The sequence below is a fragment of the Schistocerca nitens genome, chromosome 5 (genome assembly GCF_023898315.1).
Source record: "Schistocerca nitens isolate TAMUIC-IGC-003100 chromosome 5, iqSchNite1.1, whole genome shotgun sequence".
Taxonomy (NCBI): Eukaryota; Metazoa; Arthropoda; class Insecta; order Orthoptera; family Acrididae; genus Schistocerca; species Schistocerca nitens.
In genome coordinates, this window is record NC_064618.1 from 647,955,899 (window position 1) to 647,975,281 (window position 19,383).

The 19,383-nt window shown below is 40.2% G+C and overlaps 1 pseudogene; it reads right to left on the minus strand.

Moving 5' to 3' along the window:
- Positions 1–3,499: 3,499 nt before the first annotated feature.
- On the minus strand, positions 3,500–3,617 carry LOC126260977 (5S ribosomal RNA; annotated as a pseudogene).
- Between the last annotated feature and the right edge of the window lie 15,766 nt (positions 3,618–19,383).

Consider the following 19,383-nt stretch of genomic DNA (forward strand, 5'->3'; position numbering starts at 1 on the left):
GTGGATAAAAAAGGGGATGTAACATCCACGTGATAAATTTTTGGCTAGAGTGCGACGAGACAGTGAAAACAATGTTAAATATTAATTATTTACATAATATTCTATGATGTTATTGGACATATCGATGTGTATCATACAAAGACAATGATAATTGTAAATTCCTTTTATGATCTGCGTTTGTCTTCCTTTGTTTTTACCTTTTATTGGTTGGCTTTTGTAGGTTGCGGACACATATCAAACTGAGGTCTGTTAAGATATTGTAATTATTTGTTAATTATTACTTGAGAATAGAGTTCATTATTATTATAAATATGGGTGAATAATTGTTTGTAACTTTAATTACTCTCTCAGTAAGCATTATCTGTGTTAATTATTTCTTTCCACTGCAAGGAGCGCAGCCATTGATGACACTGATTCGTATCGCGTTTTTGTCTGTGTTTTCCTTGGAAAAAAAATCAATTGTTTGCTTGATGAAATCTAAATAGTGCACAATACGAATATAAAGTTTAATAAGCATTTCAAATAATTATCGTATTTGCTGTAACAATAGAAATTCTCTATCAATTGTCCGCCGCCATCTTAACAATTATCTCAGCAGCAAATTCAAATTATGCAACTCTGCAGACATAAATGCGGAAGGTAATACAAATTTGTAAAAATAAATGTGCACCGGTGGTCCTGAACTCATTTGAATGAAAATGATTCGAGACATTGGTTCTTTATAAACAGTGCTCATAGCACGATCCTTATAACAAACTTTTCTAGCTGACATATGGAGCCGAAATTATATACACATGAGTTGCGAAGAATATTGTTTCAGGAAACATACATCAGTGTTGTGCGTGGCTGATATTTGGTGGTTTTCATGATCATTTTGCTGAAGATAACTGTTTCCATCATAATCAATAGTTGAATAGAACCTGTTGTATGAACTGTGATTTAGTGACACTTACACAACTTACAGACAACACTTTAACACAACATTAACTTGGAGTTCTTTAGCAACTTGACCAAATCTTTAGCCGGGAGCAAAATTATTTAGTAATTACTCAATGTAATAAAATAAGATTATCATTTTCATTTACAAGTTAGTTTAATACCAAACCACTGAATAACACAGTGAATGCCACAGTGATCAAGCACTGCCTGAAGATTTTATAATAGAATGTTAGACAAATTTGACAGGGGAAAACATTTTGAATTGTCAAAATTTATCTGAAGCTTTCATACAAAGGATAATAACAATACATCACGAAATACTAGAGCAGCCAGAAAGCATCTACTGATGTGTATACTTAACCATCCTAAATCATCAAGTACTGAAAATTAATATAATCATGTGCTTCATATAGAATGTATTGATGAATGGTTAACAGATTACCCTTCTTTCCAGTGTGTACATATGTTACCAAAAATTTAATGCTAACTCAATCTCGTAAACACTACTAGTATCATTAATCAATTCTTCTTGTGTGCAATCGTCCAAAATATCAAAATAATTATGATAGCAAACAATGTGTAAATATTCTCTCATTCCTAGTTATAGGTTTACTGAATTATGATCATAATTAACTCTTAACAATTCTTAAACCTGGTTGTATACCTCTAATCTACTAATTTGTATTTCTAGGCTTCTTCTTTCTGATCTAATGACTTAATAATTACATCAAGGGTTATTGTGAAATAATCTTAAAGAAAAGAAAACTGGCCTTAAATTCTGTTCGATTGTTTCAGGCATAACATATGGAAACATTCCCCAAATTACATTTTTCCTTTGTATTAAAAATTCTATAGCTCAATCAAATCCTTCTATTGAATAATTAGCCTTCATTTTATTCAGATCTTTAAAATGAATTAGATGAGTCATTCCTTTTTCTATGTGGTCTATTAGACCATCATATAATAGGTTTCTTTTCTATTCCCTGTGTTTTTGAATTGAAGACAAAACGTCACAGGTAACCTACTTTTATATAATTTAGCTGTCTCCTTTTGTAATTTAAAAGTGAAAGTTATTAACCAGATTCGTTGATAAATGCAGAGTGGGGTTGTAAATTTTGAGAGGTCCCTGAGCTCTTAAAGATCAATAAAATGTAACTTATCTTCATCATCAGTATGGTTTTCTGTAGCATATAGAGCCATCTATGTCTAGAAATGACTCCATGTAATAGAAAACTTTCTTACAAGAAATATTGTTTAAAGTCATCACAGCTCATGATTTTTAATTTTATTTATATGAAGTTACTTCTACTATTGTTGTTTCCGAAAATAGTAGCAGTGTTAAACCTGTGGCCAGATGAAAAGACTGAAGCAATTAAATATTTCAATGATTTTGGTTTTTTGAATATTTCATCAGCAGCTTAAGCAACACAAGTAAGTGATGATGTATTCAAAGAAAAATTAATGTTATTTTGGTTACCACATAAATTTAGGATAAATGGTGGGTGAAGTAAAGAGACTTCACGTTTTATGAATAGGCCTAGATGTCGTGTAAAAGATACATTTCATATCTGTAGAACCACTACATCAAAATGGATCAAAAGAAACATAAAATTGAAATATAAAGAGGCAAATAATAGAGTATTATATGTAACAGAGGTAGCACTTCGTTGATAGCTAAAATATATTTATATTCAGATTTCATGTGATATAATTAATTGTGTTATTTTAATAAAATATGAATACACACATATGATATATCTGGTCGCTGATGTTCAAAGGATCCTGATGGATAATGTAACATGGTCATCCTTTTTTTAACAAATATGAATAATAAATACATAAAAATGTCAAACTAATCTATTTGATGTTGCAGTTCTTGAAATGGGTCTTGAATTAGGTTGGCAACATTTAGATGTTTATTGAGCAGTAATGTATCCTTACTTTAATGGTTCCAATTAAGAATTATTTCAAAATGATATCGATGACATTCAAAGCTTAAATCATAATGAATGTTGGTACCAACCACACAGTAATTTGTACCAAAAAGTTCTTCATTTGTGCCATCTGAAGCAGTTGTTCCATTATGGCAAATTATAAGTTCGATCACTTAATACCTTTTAAAAGGAATTTTATACATTTTTATAAGAAGTAGTTGTTTGCACTGAGTCCTCATGATGATGCAAGATACGTTTTCTAAACTAAAACATTGCCATATGGATGTTATTTATTAATATATTTATGATTATTTATGTTAAAAACAGAAAATTGAACTATTTTTGTATATAATTTTTAATAGGTGATGCAGAACCAACGTTCTCATCCTATGCTTATTTTAATACTTCTATATCTATAAAATAAAAACACTTCATCAGCAGGCCACGAGTGGCCTACCGGGACCATCCGACCGCCGTGTCATCCTCAGAGGAGGGTGCGGATAGGAGGGCCGTGGGGTCAGCACACCACTCTCCCGGTCGTAAGATGGTATTCTTGACCAAAACCCACTACTATTTGGTCGAGTAGCTCCTCAATGGCATCACTAGGTAGAGTGCACCTCGAAAAATGGTAACAGCACATGGCAGCCTGAATGGTCACCCATCCAAATGCCGACCACGCCCGACAGCGCTTAACTTCGGTGATCTCAGGGGAACCGGTGTATCCACTGTGGCAAGACCGTTGCCACTTCTATATCAAAAGGAGTTAAACAGAATGATACAAACTCCTCAGCAAAACTCTGTGGACTACTGAGCAGAAATCATATCAAGCAACACATACATTTTCTGCTCAAGAAAGTATCTTTATAAGTTACGTTTATTGTATGTCCTAGGGAGGTAATATTTTGTGTGAAAGTATTTATGATTACCATTTCCTAAAACAGTAAGAGTCAATGGCAGTACTTTGATTGATAGAGTCACAGAGCACCTCGGATGTCTTTTTCTGTCTGACTTCAATTTTCTTGGTCACAGGAACCAACTTCTGAACTTCTTACAAATTTGATAATTGCATAAAATAACTTATTTGCCACTGTAACACAAGCGTGGAAGTTCATTGGTAATATTAGAGGTTTATTTACATTAAAACTCCTTTAGAAGCTTGTACACTAATTGTTTCCATGAAGTCCACCAAAATTTTTCAAATAATTAAAATATTATTGACAGATGTCATTGGACATTGTGATAGCTAGTAATCATCTCAAGGTCAGTCTTAGAAAGGAATAACGGAATACTTGAAACATCTATAAAATTGAATTCGACGCTACTGAATATACTACACCTTGTTCTTCAATGGGCGTTCAATAAGTAATTCAATGCATTTTTTGGGGGAAGCTGGTACGTTTTCTTCAGGATTCGAATACACCAAATTATTCTCCACCCTTTTGGCTACAAAACTCTCCTTTTGAACATAATGTCTGTTTAGTGAGACAGCTGTACGCCACTTTACTGTGAGGAGCCGTGTGCCCACATGGTAGCACTCTGCTCGTCGAATAACTTCTTGCTGTGTCGATAGCATCACCATCACCCATGTATTCCTTTCGTGGAGTGCATCCTTCATTGGGTGAAACAAACGGAAGTTAGAAGGTGCGAAATCCAGAATGTAGGGTGTATGATGAACAGTCCAATGAAGTCTTGTGAGCTCCTTTCAGGTTCCCAGACTTGTATGAGGCCTTGTATTGCCATGGAGAAGGAGATAGTTTGCATTTTTGTGGCGACGAACCTGCTGAAGTCTTTACTTAAATTTCCTGAGGGTAGCGCAATACACTTCAGAGTCGATGATTGCACCAGGAGGGACGACATCAAACAGAATAACCCATTACCGAGCGAGCCACCCTGATTTAGATTTCCCGTGATTTCCCTAAATCGCTTCAGCAAATGCCGGGATGGTTCCTATGAAACGGCTCTGCCGACTTCCCTCCGCTTCCTTCCCTAAAGCCATTGGACCTATGACCTCGTTGTTTGGTTCCCCCCCCCCCCCCAAATGAGCGAGCGAACGAAAGAATAACCCATTCAGAGCCCCAGAAGACCGTCACCATGATCTGACTGATTGAGGATGCGGGTTTGAACTTTGTCTTCGAAATAGAGTCGGTGTGACGCCACACAGTGGATTGCCGTTCTGTATGCAGTTCAAAGTGATGAACCGATGCATTATCGCCTGTGGCGACATTCGACAAAAAATTGTCAAGATCAGCCTCATAACACCCAAGAGACTCCACACAGGTGGTCCTTCGTTGCTCTTTATGGTCTTCTGTTAGGTGGCGAAGAACCCAGTGTACACAGACGTTTGAGTACACCGACTGGTGTACGAGTGTGTCAGCATATCAACAGAGACATCCACTTATGGAGGGAGGTGTTTGATTGTGGTCCATCGATCAGTTCGAAAGAGTGTCCCCAAGCGTTCCAGCATTGCAGGAGTCACACTTGCGTGCGGCCGTCTGTCAGACAGGAGATCGGACAGAATTGGGCAAGTTTGTTGAGATAATGACAGACGCCTCGCCCAATAACTCACCGTGCATTGGTTCACTGTCAGGTCTCTGTAGACATTCTGCAAGGTCCTAGGAATATCTTAAATGCTCTGTAAACTAAATGACAGCTCTCTGCTTACAACGAATCTCCGTTACGGACGCCATTTTGAAGGCTACGTATAGCGCTGGAACTACAGGGCGGAGATGGGAAAATTTCCCGACGTCCCACAACAAATTCCGCATTTTTTCAACGGAAATTGTCTGAGGTAAGAAAGTGTTGCGTTACGAATTAAACGACAGGCATATTCTTCACAGGCTACCGTATGGTATGTGACGAAGGGTTCTTCTGATACTTCTGTCATTTCCCCCCGTCCTGTTCCGTTCACGAATCGTGCTTGGGAATAACCACTGACGATAAGTTTTCGTATCAACTTCTCTCTTCCTGATATTTCTTTCATGACAATATCCGTTCAGAAGGGAGTGATATATTTTATGTTTCTTCTTGAAACGTAAGCTATGGAAATTTTAACTGTAAAGTTATCCGTAATTCGCAAGCTCTGTCTTACAGCGTCTGCTACTGGAATTTGCGAATGTTTCCGAAACTTCTCTCTCTTACTGAACTTCGTGAAGGAACTCGCTGTTGTTATTTTGAGTTTCTTTGTCAGCGCTTTTAGTCCTCTCTGCTTACGGTCCCAGAATGATGAGCGATAGTCAAGAATCAGTCGATTGTCTCTTAGCGCTTCTTTAGTGGTAAGGAACAAAAATAGGAAGAGTTATTCTCGTATACTGGTGCTCAGACATTTTTTGAAGTCGTTCAGCTTCATGTAGTGTGAGCACAATATCTAATAACTACATTAGTACTTTTCACAGGATTGCGAAGTGCATGCAGATCTAACTTCCATTTCTAATGCGTATTAAGATATCCTTCTGTACCATTCACATACGGAGAAAATGGAGAATAATTGCTTAAAATCCTCCGTGCTTGATGTTGGTAGACTAATCTTGAAACTTCGCCATAGATTAAACATTTGTCTTTCGCTGGAAGAGGTTCCAGGTTCTAGTCATTGTCCAGCCTACAGTCTGACTCTGAAAGGAAGTTTTATACTAGTGAACATTTACTCAAGTCTAATCTCGTCTTCGCGGCCTCTGCACGACCGATACATTGTGTGCTGCAATATGTAATTAGATTCCTGACTTAATATTGTTTTGCAAAGTTTATAATTAAGCTTTCGCGGAAGAGTTGACATCTGTCTTGAACCTCGTCCTGTTCCAGCTGTTGAACGTCACAGCGACTCTCTCCTATGGGCCAAACAACCGGTGGGATTTTGTGTTGACATTCTTTGCATACGATTACTATCACCTTCCAGCCTATTAGATGCATGTCCCACACACTTGAGCAATATTCTAGATTGGGTCACACGAGTGTTTTCTTAAGCAGTCAATTTGTAGATTGAAAGCATTTTCACCAGCGCGAACCGAACTCTACCACCGTCTTCACTTACTACTGAAGGCATCTAATGAAGCGAGTACATATCACCACAATTTTTACCGCTAGATATTTGTCTCATGTGACTGCTCCCAATTGACCTTCATTGATATTGTAGTCAAGGATGCTACATTTTTTTTTTTTTTTTTGTTCTGTGAAGTTCATAATTTTACATATGTACACTTTCAACAACAGGTTGCCAGTTTTTGCGTAACTTTGAAGTATTATCAAGATCCGACTTATCAATGATGTAGTTGTTTCCAGAGAGTACTTCGTTACAGGTCACTGCTTCATCAGCAAAAAATTGGACTTTACTATTGATATTGTCTGCCAGGTCCTTTACACTGGATATAAACAGCAAATGAACCAGGAGACTTGACTATACCATGCACGAAATTACTTCTCAAGTCTTCGATGACTCCTCATCCAAGGTAACTTGATCCGCCCTCCATCCCCAAAAATAAGTACTCAAATAAGCAATAAATTTTGTTTCATATCCTACACGATCCTCTATTTGTTAACAAGCGTTGGAGCTATACATATTCGAGTGCTTTGTGCAAGTCACGAAGTACTGTTCCTCCCTGTATGCCTTGATCCATGACTTCTAAGACGTTATGCGTGGAAACCAAGCCTAGGGTTTCGCGTGACCAATGTTTTACGGAATCCATGCTGGTTACCTTGGTACAGATCATTTTCGTCGAGAGAACTCCTAACGTTTGAGTTTAAAAGACATTCTGACTTTTTAAATGTACCCCGTAAAACAGAAGTTTCCTCAGTAGTGTTACTGAACAAGACTGCTAATTGTGGTCAGAATTCCGGTTGGCAGCCCTATATCTCTTAAGCCTACCGTCTTGCGCTGTAAAGACGCCCATCTTAGAGAATGTTTGTCAAAGTCATCAGAATGTTCTTCTCACTTTGGCAGCTGAGTGTGCACTGTTATGAAACTTCGTGACGTATTAAAATTATGGCTCAGCGGGCTCCGACCTGGAATCTCCCAGTGTTCTGTAAGTCAGGTAGTTCTCAGAGTTGTTTAAATTTGCAAGGAAAGTGGATAAAAAGCCCTTACATTAAGGCAAACACTTCATACTTCCACTTGTGGACTGTTACTTACTGTAAATTTATACTATTTGCCCACCCTGACATGACAAATTGATGTGAACCTTCGCTATGTTCTGAACTGCGAGAAACGGCGAATGAACTTTATCATAAAATCATATCGGTGATACATGCATATAATAAGTACTTTCCATGAATTGTGATGGATCATATCCTGTGCTAACAGTTTCTTATGTTTTCCATGATGTGAAATGCCAAATTTAGTCCTCTGTGGAGGGACATTTCCGCATGCACTGGGATGCGCTGAAAGACAGGGCGTGGTGTTCCTATGTGGGCTGCGGGCCTTGGCGCTTCGTTTGTCGTAATACCTTTTTTAATTAAAGGGAAGGCCATCTCAAGCACACCAGTAATTACAACCTATAAGACCGAAATTATGATGGAAGGAATTAGAGCGGAAAATAGCGCGTAGCTGCTTATAACCGAAGGCCCTGCTGGGTCAATATCCGATAACAGGCGCGCAGGCCGGAAAGGGCCCCAGGGCGTCTCGTTCAGTCGGTGAGGGACTGCAGACTGTAACGCCACATTGCGAGCACCTAGCTCCGTCCTCTAACTTTTGATCACTTTCACAGCGCTTTTCATGTTGCGAATGACAGTACAAACGAGAGCAGGCTGTGTGCTACACTCTTAACCAAGTCCTTAAATACTGCCAACAATATAAAATAAAAAGGAAAAGTTGGGCCGAGAAGAAAGAAAAACAATTCGACATTGATGGTTATGCGTCAAAGCACAGTACGTGCTAACGGAATATACTGCCGGGCATATCGTGTCTCTGGGAAAGGGCTTATCTATGTGCCTGCTGGACAGTACAGAGAACGTAGACATAACGCGAACAACGTTTGGCTCAGTATTATTATGTTCTAAGAATGACTATGTGGTCATTTTTTTATAAACCTCTAGCATGTTGCAAAAATAAAGACAAAAAGGAAAAAAAACGGGTTGCCAATTTACTAGCCTTAAAAATGGTATTTGTAATTCTTTCGAAGCTACGCTGGGAAAAATCCTTTATTTGCGTTGACTAGTTTCGGATATGACGTCCATTATCAAACCTTCGCCTCTGTCGGGAGTATTGAAAAGTAATACAACCAGTACATTCACAAGAAGCCAGACTCATGAATCTCGACTGGTTGTTTGACATTGGACGTTATCACCGAAATTAGTCGCCGCAAATGAGGGATAATTCTCAGCGCAACTTAAAAGAATTACAGTAATAGCTTTAACCTGTCATTTTGTAACTTCCCTCTCTTTGCAATGCTACTCAAAACACCGTGACCACGTGAGCCTAATCGGATAAGAAAATTAAGACAGTCGTCACCGAAGTACTAACTGATTATCTTAAAATAAAATGTACTACAAGTTACTGGTACCAATAACTTACTTTTCCTTCTTCCTACAGAAATTCTGAATTATCGTTGTAAAGTAATACATATCACTCACAACAAAGTCAACTAAATTTACTACTAATCTTTCACTTAATCCAAACAATCTATTAAGTACTTTCTAAATCCATTCAACAGTCTAACTTCACTAACCAGTTGGTTACGAGAACAATAATTATTATGTTACTGCCGGCCGGAGTGGCGGAGCGGTTCTAGGCGCTTCAGTCTGGAACCGCGCGACCGCTACGGTCGCACTTTCGAATGCTGCCTCGGGCATGGATGTGTGTGATGTCCTTAGGTTAGTTAGGTTTAAGTAGTTCTATGGTCTAGGGGACTGATGACCTCAGATATTAAGTCCCATAGTGCTCAGAGCCATTTATTACGTTACTGGTTAACAAAAAAATCGTGTGCTAACGAAACAGTTCGCACACGGAACCAACATGACAAAGATAAATACTAACTACTTTTAATTATTAAATACAATTAAATGTAATATTTTTAAAGAGATGCAAAAAATCGTTACCGAATGGCGAGCTTTCTCTATTACAGCCAAAAATCGGTTATCTCGGAGTAACATTTACCCGTACAGCGAAAACTCATCAACTTCAGAAATAGAGATTAAAATAATTTAGCTCCTTAAATTATTTTCGAAACCTTATCATTAAATAATAAAAACAAACCGCACCGAATTTCGACACAGAAATATAAACTACGAAATAACCAACGCAAACACTTTCACAAAACCAGACATGTAATGAAACGTTCGGAAAGATATTATTTTAGTTTCCTAGTACTATAGCATTTAAAAAATTTTTCTATAACTTTAACATTACTCTAATTGCACTTTCACTCAAATTATAATGATGTACACTGTATCTGAGTGTTACATTGAACAGCGTGACGGATTGAGATGTTATTATTGGACAAGTTAGATTGTTTGCAACAAAATAAAACTGTCATAAATATTGAAATACACTGCCTGATAAAAAAAGTTAAGCATCCAGAAGACATGGTCGGATGTCGATGTAACTTCGTACACGTAGACCCCGTCAGTGGATACGTAAATGATTAGGGGTGCAATTTTGTGTGTCAGATAGTATGGCCTTCAGACTGCATTAGTAGTGTTCGTGTTCAGCATTGTTACTGGGCCTAGTAGGTAATATGAAAGGCGTGAACAGAGTCAGATGTAGATTAATCACTAGAAAGGACACGGAGGTGCCGCAAATACGTGTGAGTCAGCGTTTTCACCACGAGACTGAGTTTCAAAGAGTCTCCATTGTGGGTCTGTATTTGTTCGGCTGTTCGAATAATATAATATTCAGATTTATGCGGCATATGGATGTGGCGCTCGCCCAGTGTCGGACAGCGTGGAAACATGATGGGAGCCATAATCGTCATGTTTCTGGTCTACCACGACTGACCACCACAAGAGAGGATAACCAGTCACAGGATAACCCCTCCACGTCGGCAGCTGCCATCCGAAAACAAGTATTGGACTACCTGCGGTACTCCACGTCATCCCGCACAACTGGCCGGAGACCAGCAGAAGCCAGACTAGGCAGTAGCTATCCCATGCTAGGCTGCCGTTAACAGCACAACACAAATGGCTGAGGTTCTAGCGGTGCTGTGACTGAGCAGCGTAAATTGCTGATGAATGATGTCGCATTATGTACAGCAATGAATCTGCACGATGCCTGATGACCGTCGCCGGCGACTATGGTGGCGATATGTAGAGATGTCCCATTCTTTCATCGTATGGCGCTATGCTGCGGTGAGCCGTCATATATGGCTTCAGGTCACTGCTGGCAGCGATAGAGGGAAGTGCAACGGCACACCGTTATGTCACGGACATCTTATGTCCTAAAGCGTTACCTCTGAGGCGAGAGTAATGTGGAGCTATTTTTCAACACGGCAATACTTATCCAGAAATGGCACTGTAAATAGATGTTACGTTTATATCTGTTGCAGTAGCATTTTCTGACAAACTTGTCTGTTTATTTGTTTAATTTAAATTTGAAAAACTCTCACTCAATGTAAATTGCGTTTAATGAAACCTTCATACATTATACTTATTCTGCTGTCACAGCACAGTAAAAAACATCGTAACATCTCTGACAACGCCGCTCGTGGTAGCCACGCCGTCAGAGGCGCCTTGCCATGGTTCGCGCGGCTCCACCCGTCGGAGGTTCGAGTCCTCCCTCGGGCATGGGTGTGTGTGTGTGTGTTGCCGATAGTATAAGTTAGTTTACGACAGATTAAGTAGTGCCGATGACAACACCAGTTTGGTCCCGTAGGAACTTACCATAAATTTCCAAAAAAATCTCTGAGAATGAAATTTTTTCGTATTTTGAATCTGTCATATCGCCATCATTGTAAATAGTCTTCCTTGTGACAGACAGTATTCTGTGTATGATGTGTGTGGGGTAGGGGTGGGGGTGGCTCTACTCTATGTGCATAATTATATGTAAAGAAGGGCTTCATATTATATTTTTACCACTATGCGAGCACAAGCAATCAAAACTGCCACACAATGACAGGAGAATTTCGAAGTTAGTAATTTATATCCCATGAGCCATGGACCTTGCCGTAGGTAGGGAGGCTTGCGTGCTTCAGAGATACAGATGACCATACCGTAGATGCAACCACAACGGATGGGTATCAGTCGAGAGGCCAGACAAACGTGTGGTTCCTGAAGAGGGGCAACAGCCTTTTCAGTAGAAATAATTCAAAAGCCAAGATCGCTTAGATACTATTTACTAGATGATCGATTTCAACACATTAAGGTACCATCATCGGATCTGTGAAGACACATGACACAGATCCGATGATGGCGCCTTTAGTGTGTTGAAACCGGTCAACAGAGTGATCGCCCCACAACACACTATGTGTTCACTGCAAAAGCCTTTTCAGTAGTTGCAGGTGCAACGATATCAATGATTGCCTGGACTGGCCTTGTAACATCAGCCAAACATGCCTTGCTCTGCTGGTGCTGCAAACGGCTGAAAGAAAGGGGAATGACGATCGCATCCTCTTGGGTAAAATATTCCTGGGGCAGAATAGTCCCCCATTCGGATCTCTGGGCGCGGACTACTCAGGAGGACATCGTTATCAGGAGAAACAAAACTCGTTCTATGGATCGGAGCGTGGAATGTCAGATCCATAAATCGGGCAGGTAGGTTAAAAAATTTAAAAAGGGAAATCGATAGGTTAAAGTTAGATACAGTGGGAATCAGTGAAGTTCGGTGACAGGAGGAACAAGACTTTTGCTCAGGTGAATACAGGGTTATAAATACAAAATCAAATAGGGGTAATGCAGGAGTAGGTTTAATAATGAATAAAAAAATAGGAGTACGGGTAAGCAGCGTAGTGAACGCATTATTGTGGCCAAGATAGACACGAAGTCCACGTCTACTACAGTAGTACAAGTTTATATGCCAACTAGCTCTGCAGATGACGAAGAAATTGATGAAATGTATGATGGGATAAAAGAAAGGGAGACGAAAATTTAATAGTCATGGGAGACTGGAATCCGATAGTAGGAAAAGGAAAAGAACGAAAAGTAGTAGGTGAATATGGACTGGGACTAAGGAATGAAAGAGGAAGCCGTCTGGTAGAATTTTGCGCAGAGCATAACTTAATCATTGCTAACACTTGGTTTAAGAATCATGAAAAAAGGGTGTATACCTGAAAGAGGTCTGGAGACACTGGAAGTTTATTGGTTATGAACTGTAGATCAAAACTGAAGAAACCGCAAAAACTTGGCGATTTAAGGAGATAGGACCTGGATAAACTACAAGAATCAGAGGCTGTACAGGGTTCCAGAGACAGCATTAGGATACGATTGACAATAACGGTAGAAGAAGAGTGGGAAGACTTGAGAGAATAAATAGTAAAGGCAGCAGAGGATCAAAAATGTAAAAAGACGAGGGCTAGTAGAAATCCTTGGGTAACAGAAGAGATATTGAATTTAATTGATGAAAGGAGGAAATACAAAAATGCAATAAGTGAAGTAGGTGATAAAGAATACAAACGTCTCAAAGGTGAGATCGACAGGAAGTGCAAGGATGGCTAGAGGACAAATGTAAGGATTTAGAGCATATATCACCAGGGTAAGATAGATACAGCCTACAAGAAAATTAAAGAGACCTTCGGAGAAAAGACCACCACTCGTATGGTTATCGACACCTCAGATGGAAAACCAGATCCGTGCAAAGAAGGAAACGCAAAAAAGTGGAATGAGTTTATAGAGGGTGAATAAAAGAGCCTAGTACTTGAGGGCAATATTATGGAAATGGAAGATGACGTAGATGAAGGTGGAATGGGAGGTATGATACTGCGTGAAGAATTTGACAACGCACTGGTAGACATAAGTCGAAACAAGGCCCCGAGAGTAGAAAACATTAATTTAGAATTGTTGATAGCCTTGTGAGAGCCAGCCTCGACAAAGCTCTACCATCTGGTGAGCAATATGTATTATATAGGCGGAATATCCTCAGACTGCAAGAAGTATATAATAATTCCAATCCCAAAGAAAACTGGTGTTGACAGGTGAGAAAATTACCAAACTGTCAATTTAATAAACACTGTTGCCAAATACTAACACGAATTCCTTACAGACAAACGGAAAAACTGGTAGAAGACCTCTGGGAAGATCAGTTTGGATTCCGTAGAAATGTTGGAACATGCGAGGCAACAGTAACCCTACGATATATCTTAGAAGATAGGTTAAGGAAAGGCAAATCTACATTTCTAACTTTTGTAGACTTAGAGAACGCATTTCACAATGTTTACGAATACTCTTTTTCAAATTCTGAAGGTGGTAGTTGTAAAATACACGGAGCAAAAGGCTTTTTACAGTTTGTACAGAAATCATATGGCAAATATGAAATCCGAGGGGCATGAAAGAAATGCAATGGTTGAGAGGAAGTGAGACAGGGTTGTAGCCTGTCCCCGGTGTCTTCGATCTGCTTATTGAGCAAGCAGTCAAGGAAACAAAAGAAAAATTTGGAATAGGAATTAAAATCGGTGGAGAAAAAAATTTGAGGTATGCTGATGACATTGTAATTCGGTCAGAGACGGCAAAGCACCTGGAAGAATGGTTCGTCAGAATGGACAGTGTCTCGAACTGAGGATATAACATGAACATCAACAAAAGGAAAACGAGGATAATTGAATGTACTCGAATAAAGTCAGGTGATGTTGAGAGAATTAGATTTGGAAGTGAAACACTTAAAGTAGTAGATAAATTTTGCTACGTGAGGAGAAAAATAAATGATGATGGTCGAAGCAGAGAGGATATAAAATGTAGACTGGCTATGACAAGGAAATCGTTTGTGAAGAATAAAAATTTGTTAACATCGAGTGTAGATTTAAGTGCCAGGAAGCCTTTCTGAAAGTAATTGTATGGAGTGTAGCCAAGTATGGAAGTGAAGCATGGACGATAAATAGTTTAGTCAAGAAGAGAATAGAAGCTTTCGAAATATGGTGCTACAGAATATTGCTGGAGATTAGATGGGTAGATCACGCAACTAATCAGCAGTTACTGAAGTGATTTGGGGAGAAGATGAATTTGTGGCACAACTTGTCTAGAAGAAGGGATCAGTTGATAGGACACATTCTCAGGCATGAAGGGATCACAAATTTAGTACTGGAGGGAAGCGTGGAGGGTAAAAAATCGTAGAGGGAGACCAAGGGATAGATATACTAAGCAGATTAAGAAGAATGTAGGTTGCAGTAGTTACTCACAGATTAAGAAGCTTCCACAGGATAGAGTAGCATGGAGAGCTGCATCAAACCAGTCTCTGGACTAAATACCACAACAACAATTTAAAACTAAAAGAGCTGTAATTCAGAGATTTGTTTACTTGGTTTTCTTTCTTTTCAGGCACGGTTAAATTTCAATGCGGTGTTTCTCACACCATTATTTTGTTGTAGGGCACCTCCACCACTACAAGAAAGTTTTTCCATATGCGAGAAAAAAATCCGACGACAAATGTGAACAACCAATGTAATCTAATCCTGAACAGGCCTCTGAAGAAGAGCACGTCAGTTAGAAACGGTTACAGCTGGCTGCTGGTTTCTGTTTTATTCTTCGGCAGCCAGCTTGTATTTTGCGCATAGTCACTGTTTCAGAATGACAGTTTTCGATAAATCATAATTCTCAATTAGCTCCTATCGTTACGAGAACAATCTGGTAAACTGCCGAGGACTTCGGGGCAGGCTTCTGACGTTTTTTGCAGCTTAATTCGTCTGACCACGTATGTCGCTTCCACTGCGTCTCGTAAAATATGACTCGACCTCACAATCACCAATTTATCGTCTTGCGCCAGACACAGGCATCCACTTTACTGGTATATCAGGCTGATGTGTAGAGCGCTCGCAGTTGCTACCATCCCAGTGTACCCTCTGACGTATAAAGAACATGTAAACTTACCCTAATATTTCCGTACCGACACAAGCCAATGTATCACTAATCTATAAAAATATAAAATGGTTTTCAAATTTGTTTTACAAGATGCGTATCAATTACAAAATACAAGTTTTGTTTTACTAACACGTAATATATCTATTTCCAGAAAATAGGTTTTTGCTTGCGCAAAATGATACTGAAGAAAAATACTGAAACAATGTCACATTTTATATCGTGTCGGTTTCTTTTACTTTTAATTACACAGTCTTTAATGTTGTTAGATGAGGTCTGATTTCTTCCTATGGTTCTCCCCCCCCCCCTCCATCTCCGAAAACCAACCCTTCCATTTACAAACAAAGGGTCTGGCTTGCACACTCTTCCTATTACAGTCAGGTTTAAGTAGTGTAAGCATTAGATCTGTGAGTTTTAATTTGAGACAATCAGTTTACGCTTATCGTTTGACATTTTGCAACAGATTTCACTACAACCATCGCTCATTTTCTATTTTACTTATTAGGTGCTATTACTATAGCTTATAAATCTCTAAGAGGTCGTAGTGGTCGTGATAACTAATAACGCCAAATTCCTTTACTTTTGCTGCTTGTCATCTAATTTGCTACCAATTTTCGCATTAAGACTTGTACAGTATTTGACAATATATTAAATCTAGGTTACTGACTTTCGCCGGCCGGAGTGGCCGAGCGGTTCTAGGCGCTACAGTCTGGAACCACGCGACCGCTACGGTCGCAGGTTCGAATCCTGCCTCGAGCATGGATGGTTGTGATGTCCTTAGGTTAGTTAGGTTTAAGTAGTTCTAAGTTCTACGGGACTGATGACCAAAGCAGTTAAGTCCCACAGTGCTCAGAGCCATTTCAACCAACTTTACTGACTTTCAAAAGTTGATTATTATGGAGTATGGTATGAAAGTGAATTTTTTGCTACTGAAAAACAGCGAGGAAGCCCAAGTCAAACATCGGAAGACAAATTTCTCGTATCAGTACGTAGACTATCACAGGCTGCAGAATCGTCTAAGGCAGCAGGTGATCTACATCCGAACAAATTCGTGATATGCGGCATTTACACCCTATTGATGGAGTTCATTTTAGTAATAAAACTTAATAAGAGGCAGACGCTTATGTGTGAATGTAACAGTTAAATGAGTTGCCGTGTTGTTCTAGCGGGAGAGACCGGCTTTAACAACCGAACGGAGCGGACGTGTGCATATTTCCGCTTGCAGCGGCTGCCAGGAAGCTCACCTTCGTGGTTTCCTCCAGCCGAAGCCAACGGGACGCCATAGCGCGACCAGATCGTGGCGAATCAGTACAGAAAACTGACAAGGAAGTTTTCTCCTCCGATTGCGAAAACATTCTGTTGGCACCCACATACATTGGGAGAAAAGATCATCACTATAAAATAAGAAAAATCAGGGCTGGCACAGAAAAATTTAAGTGCTCGTTTTTCCCGTGTGCCGTTCGAGAGTGGAACGGTAGAGAGACAGCATGAAGGTGGTTCATTGAACCCTCTGCCAGGCACTTTATTGTGAATAGCTGAGTAATCACGTAGATGTAGATGTTGAGTGTGGGCGGAGGAGCGGACAGCGTTTCAGCGTACTCTTTTGCTCATGGGGTGGGAAACTGTCTCTAAAAGACGGAAGAATCAGCAATGATCGAAGGCTTGAGGATGCAGAAGGCAATGAAAACCACTGCATTAAAGACACATAGTATATATCCACAGAACATGTGGCCTGGAACTGAAGAAGTCTTTCCATTGGCAAAAGACGGCGGTTCCGCACACAGCGGCGGAGCAGTGAAGGGATGAGAACCGCGCATGCGCGGGAGCAGAGAGCGCACACACAGTCCACATTGCCAAACTGTGTGGCTGCGGACTACAGTCAAACTCATTTGCGTCCGGTACATCGTATTATACTTTCAAATCTATGAGGGGAATAGTAAATACTGAAACTTCTTTCGATCAGTCATCATGAGATATATATTAATTCACGTCTTGACGACATTGCGTTCACTGCTCCACAGATTTACTCTGCGTGAAGTCGGGAGGTGAGAAGAGCTGACACAGCTTTGTGAAGACGTGAAGTACAATTTTACTCAAAATGACAATTGTCTCACGACAAGGCATCTGGCCTTAGCTTTGGCATAAACGTACCCCGGAAAACGACCAGAAGGGCCACGCGGCCACCTCCAGAGGCCAAGATCCTGATGTGGGAGGCGTCGGTTGCTCCAATGTGGGCGGGTCCAGCATCATCGGTAGGACGAGAGGATGTGGAGGAAGCGAAGGCTCCGTCTCCATGGGATTGACCTGCGGTGTCGCGATGACACCCCTGGCGACTGCTGTGGCCGCGCTGTCCTCAGGATTCGTGAATCTGAGGGAAGACACACAGATATATCATCATGCTACGTTACGTTGTCGAGTTCACTGGCACAGCAAAAGGATACTGGCTATACGAGTCAACCAGAATCAACCAACGACTGACCCAAAAAAAAAGTGTGTTAAATCTTATGGGACTTGACTGCTAAGGTCATCAGTCCCTAATCTTACACACTACTTAACCTAAATTATCCTAAGGACAGACACACACACCCATGCCCGAGGGAGGACTCGAACCTCCCCGGGACTGTCCCAAAATGGTCCTCCAAAGTCTATGTGCACACGTTGCCATGGTGATTGTGACTTGGGTCAAACGGCGGAGCTGACTGATTTTCCGCTCATGCATGATTCTGTGACGTCATCCGCTCTATTTGGGTATCCATACCCTGCTAAGTACAGTGTCGACGCGCTAACTGTTTCATATGAACAATCCCCGAGTGTCCTTGGTGAAGTAACTGCAGCACTTCTTTTTGCAAAGCTTTAGGGATCAATAACCATGACTGAACAAGAATGACTCCTTTCTGTATAGCGAGACTATGCCTACGTGCAAAGTATTGGCCCACTACAGAGTTCATTATGCTATGCAAGGAACGAGGTCAAGATAAGCGAATGTATGTTAGCAAAATGTTCAGTCTGAATTAGCTTCCGTGGCCTGTGCAGTTTTCCTATAGTTCAGCGGAAATGATTGAAGCAATTCAGAATCATGAGCATCGATGTGACAACAATATGCAGCAGAAGCGTCAAAGACTGGGTCACGACAATCGGTAGATGTGAAAGTGCGCCCGCATTACCATTGTGAGTTGTCGGACGATACACAATCTCGTACTGGTATGGAAACAATATAGCCGACCTCTGCAATTTTTGGGCAGTTCATACAGGAACCAGTTTCGTTGGATGAAACAAGGACGGCAAATACTCGTGACCCGTTCCTAAGTAGAATTTTCTGCCATACAAATAGTGGTGGAATTTGGTAACATCATACAACAATAGCCAAAGCCTCTTTCTCAATTTGTGAGTAATTACATTGAGCTTTGGACGACACTTTTGATGCGAAAGCAATAGGCGTGTCTTCATCAGCAATTCTGTGCGAAAGCACTGCACCGATTCCGTAAGTGCAAGCGTCAACTTGCAATACAGCTCGTTTACAGGGTAAAAGTGAAGTAAGCATCGATCACTGAGCAATGCATCTGTAAGTTTATGAAACGCTATTTGACCC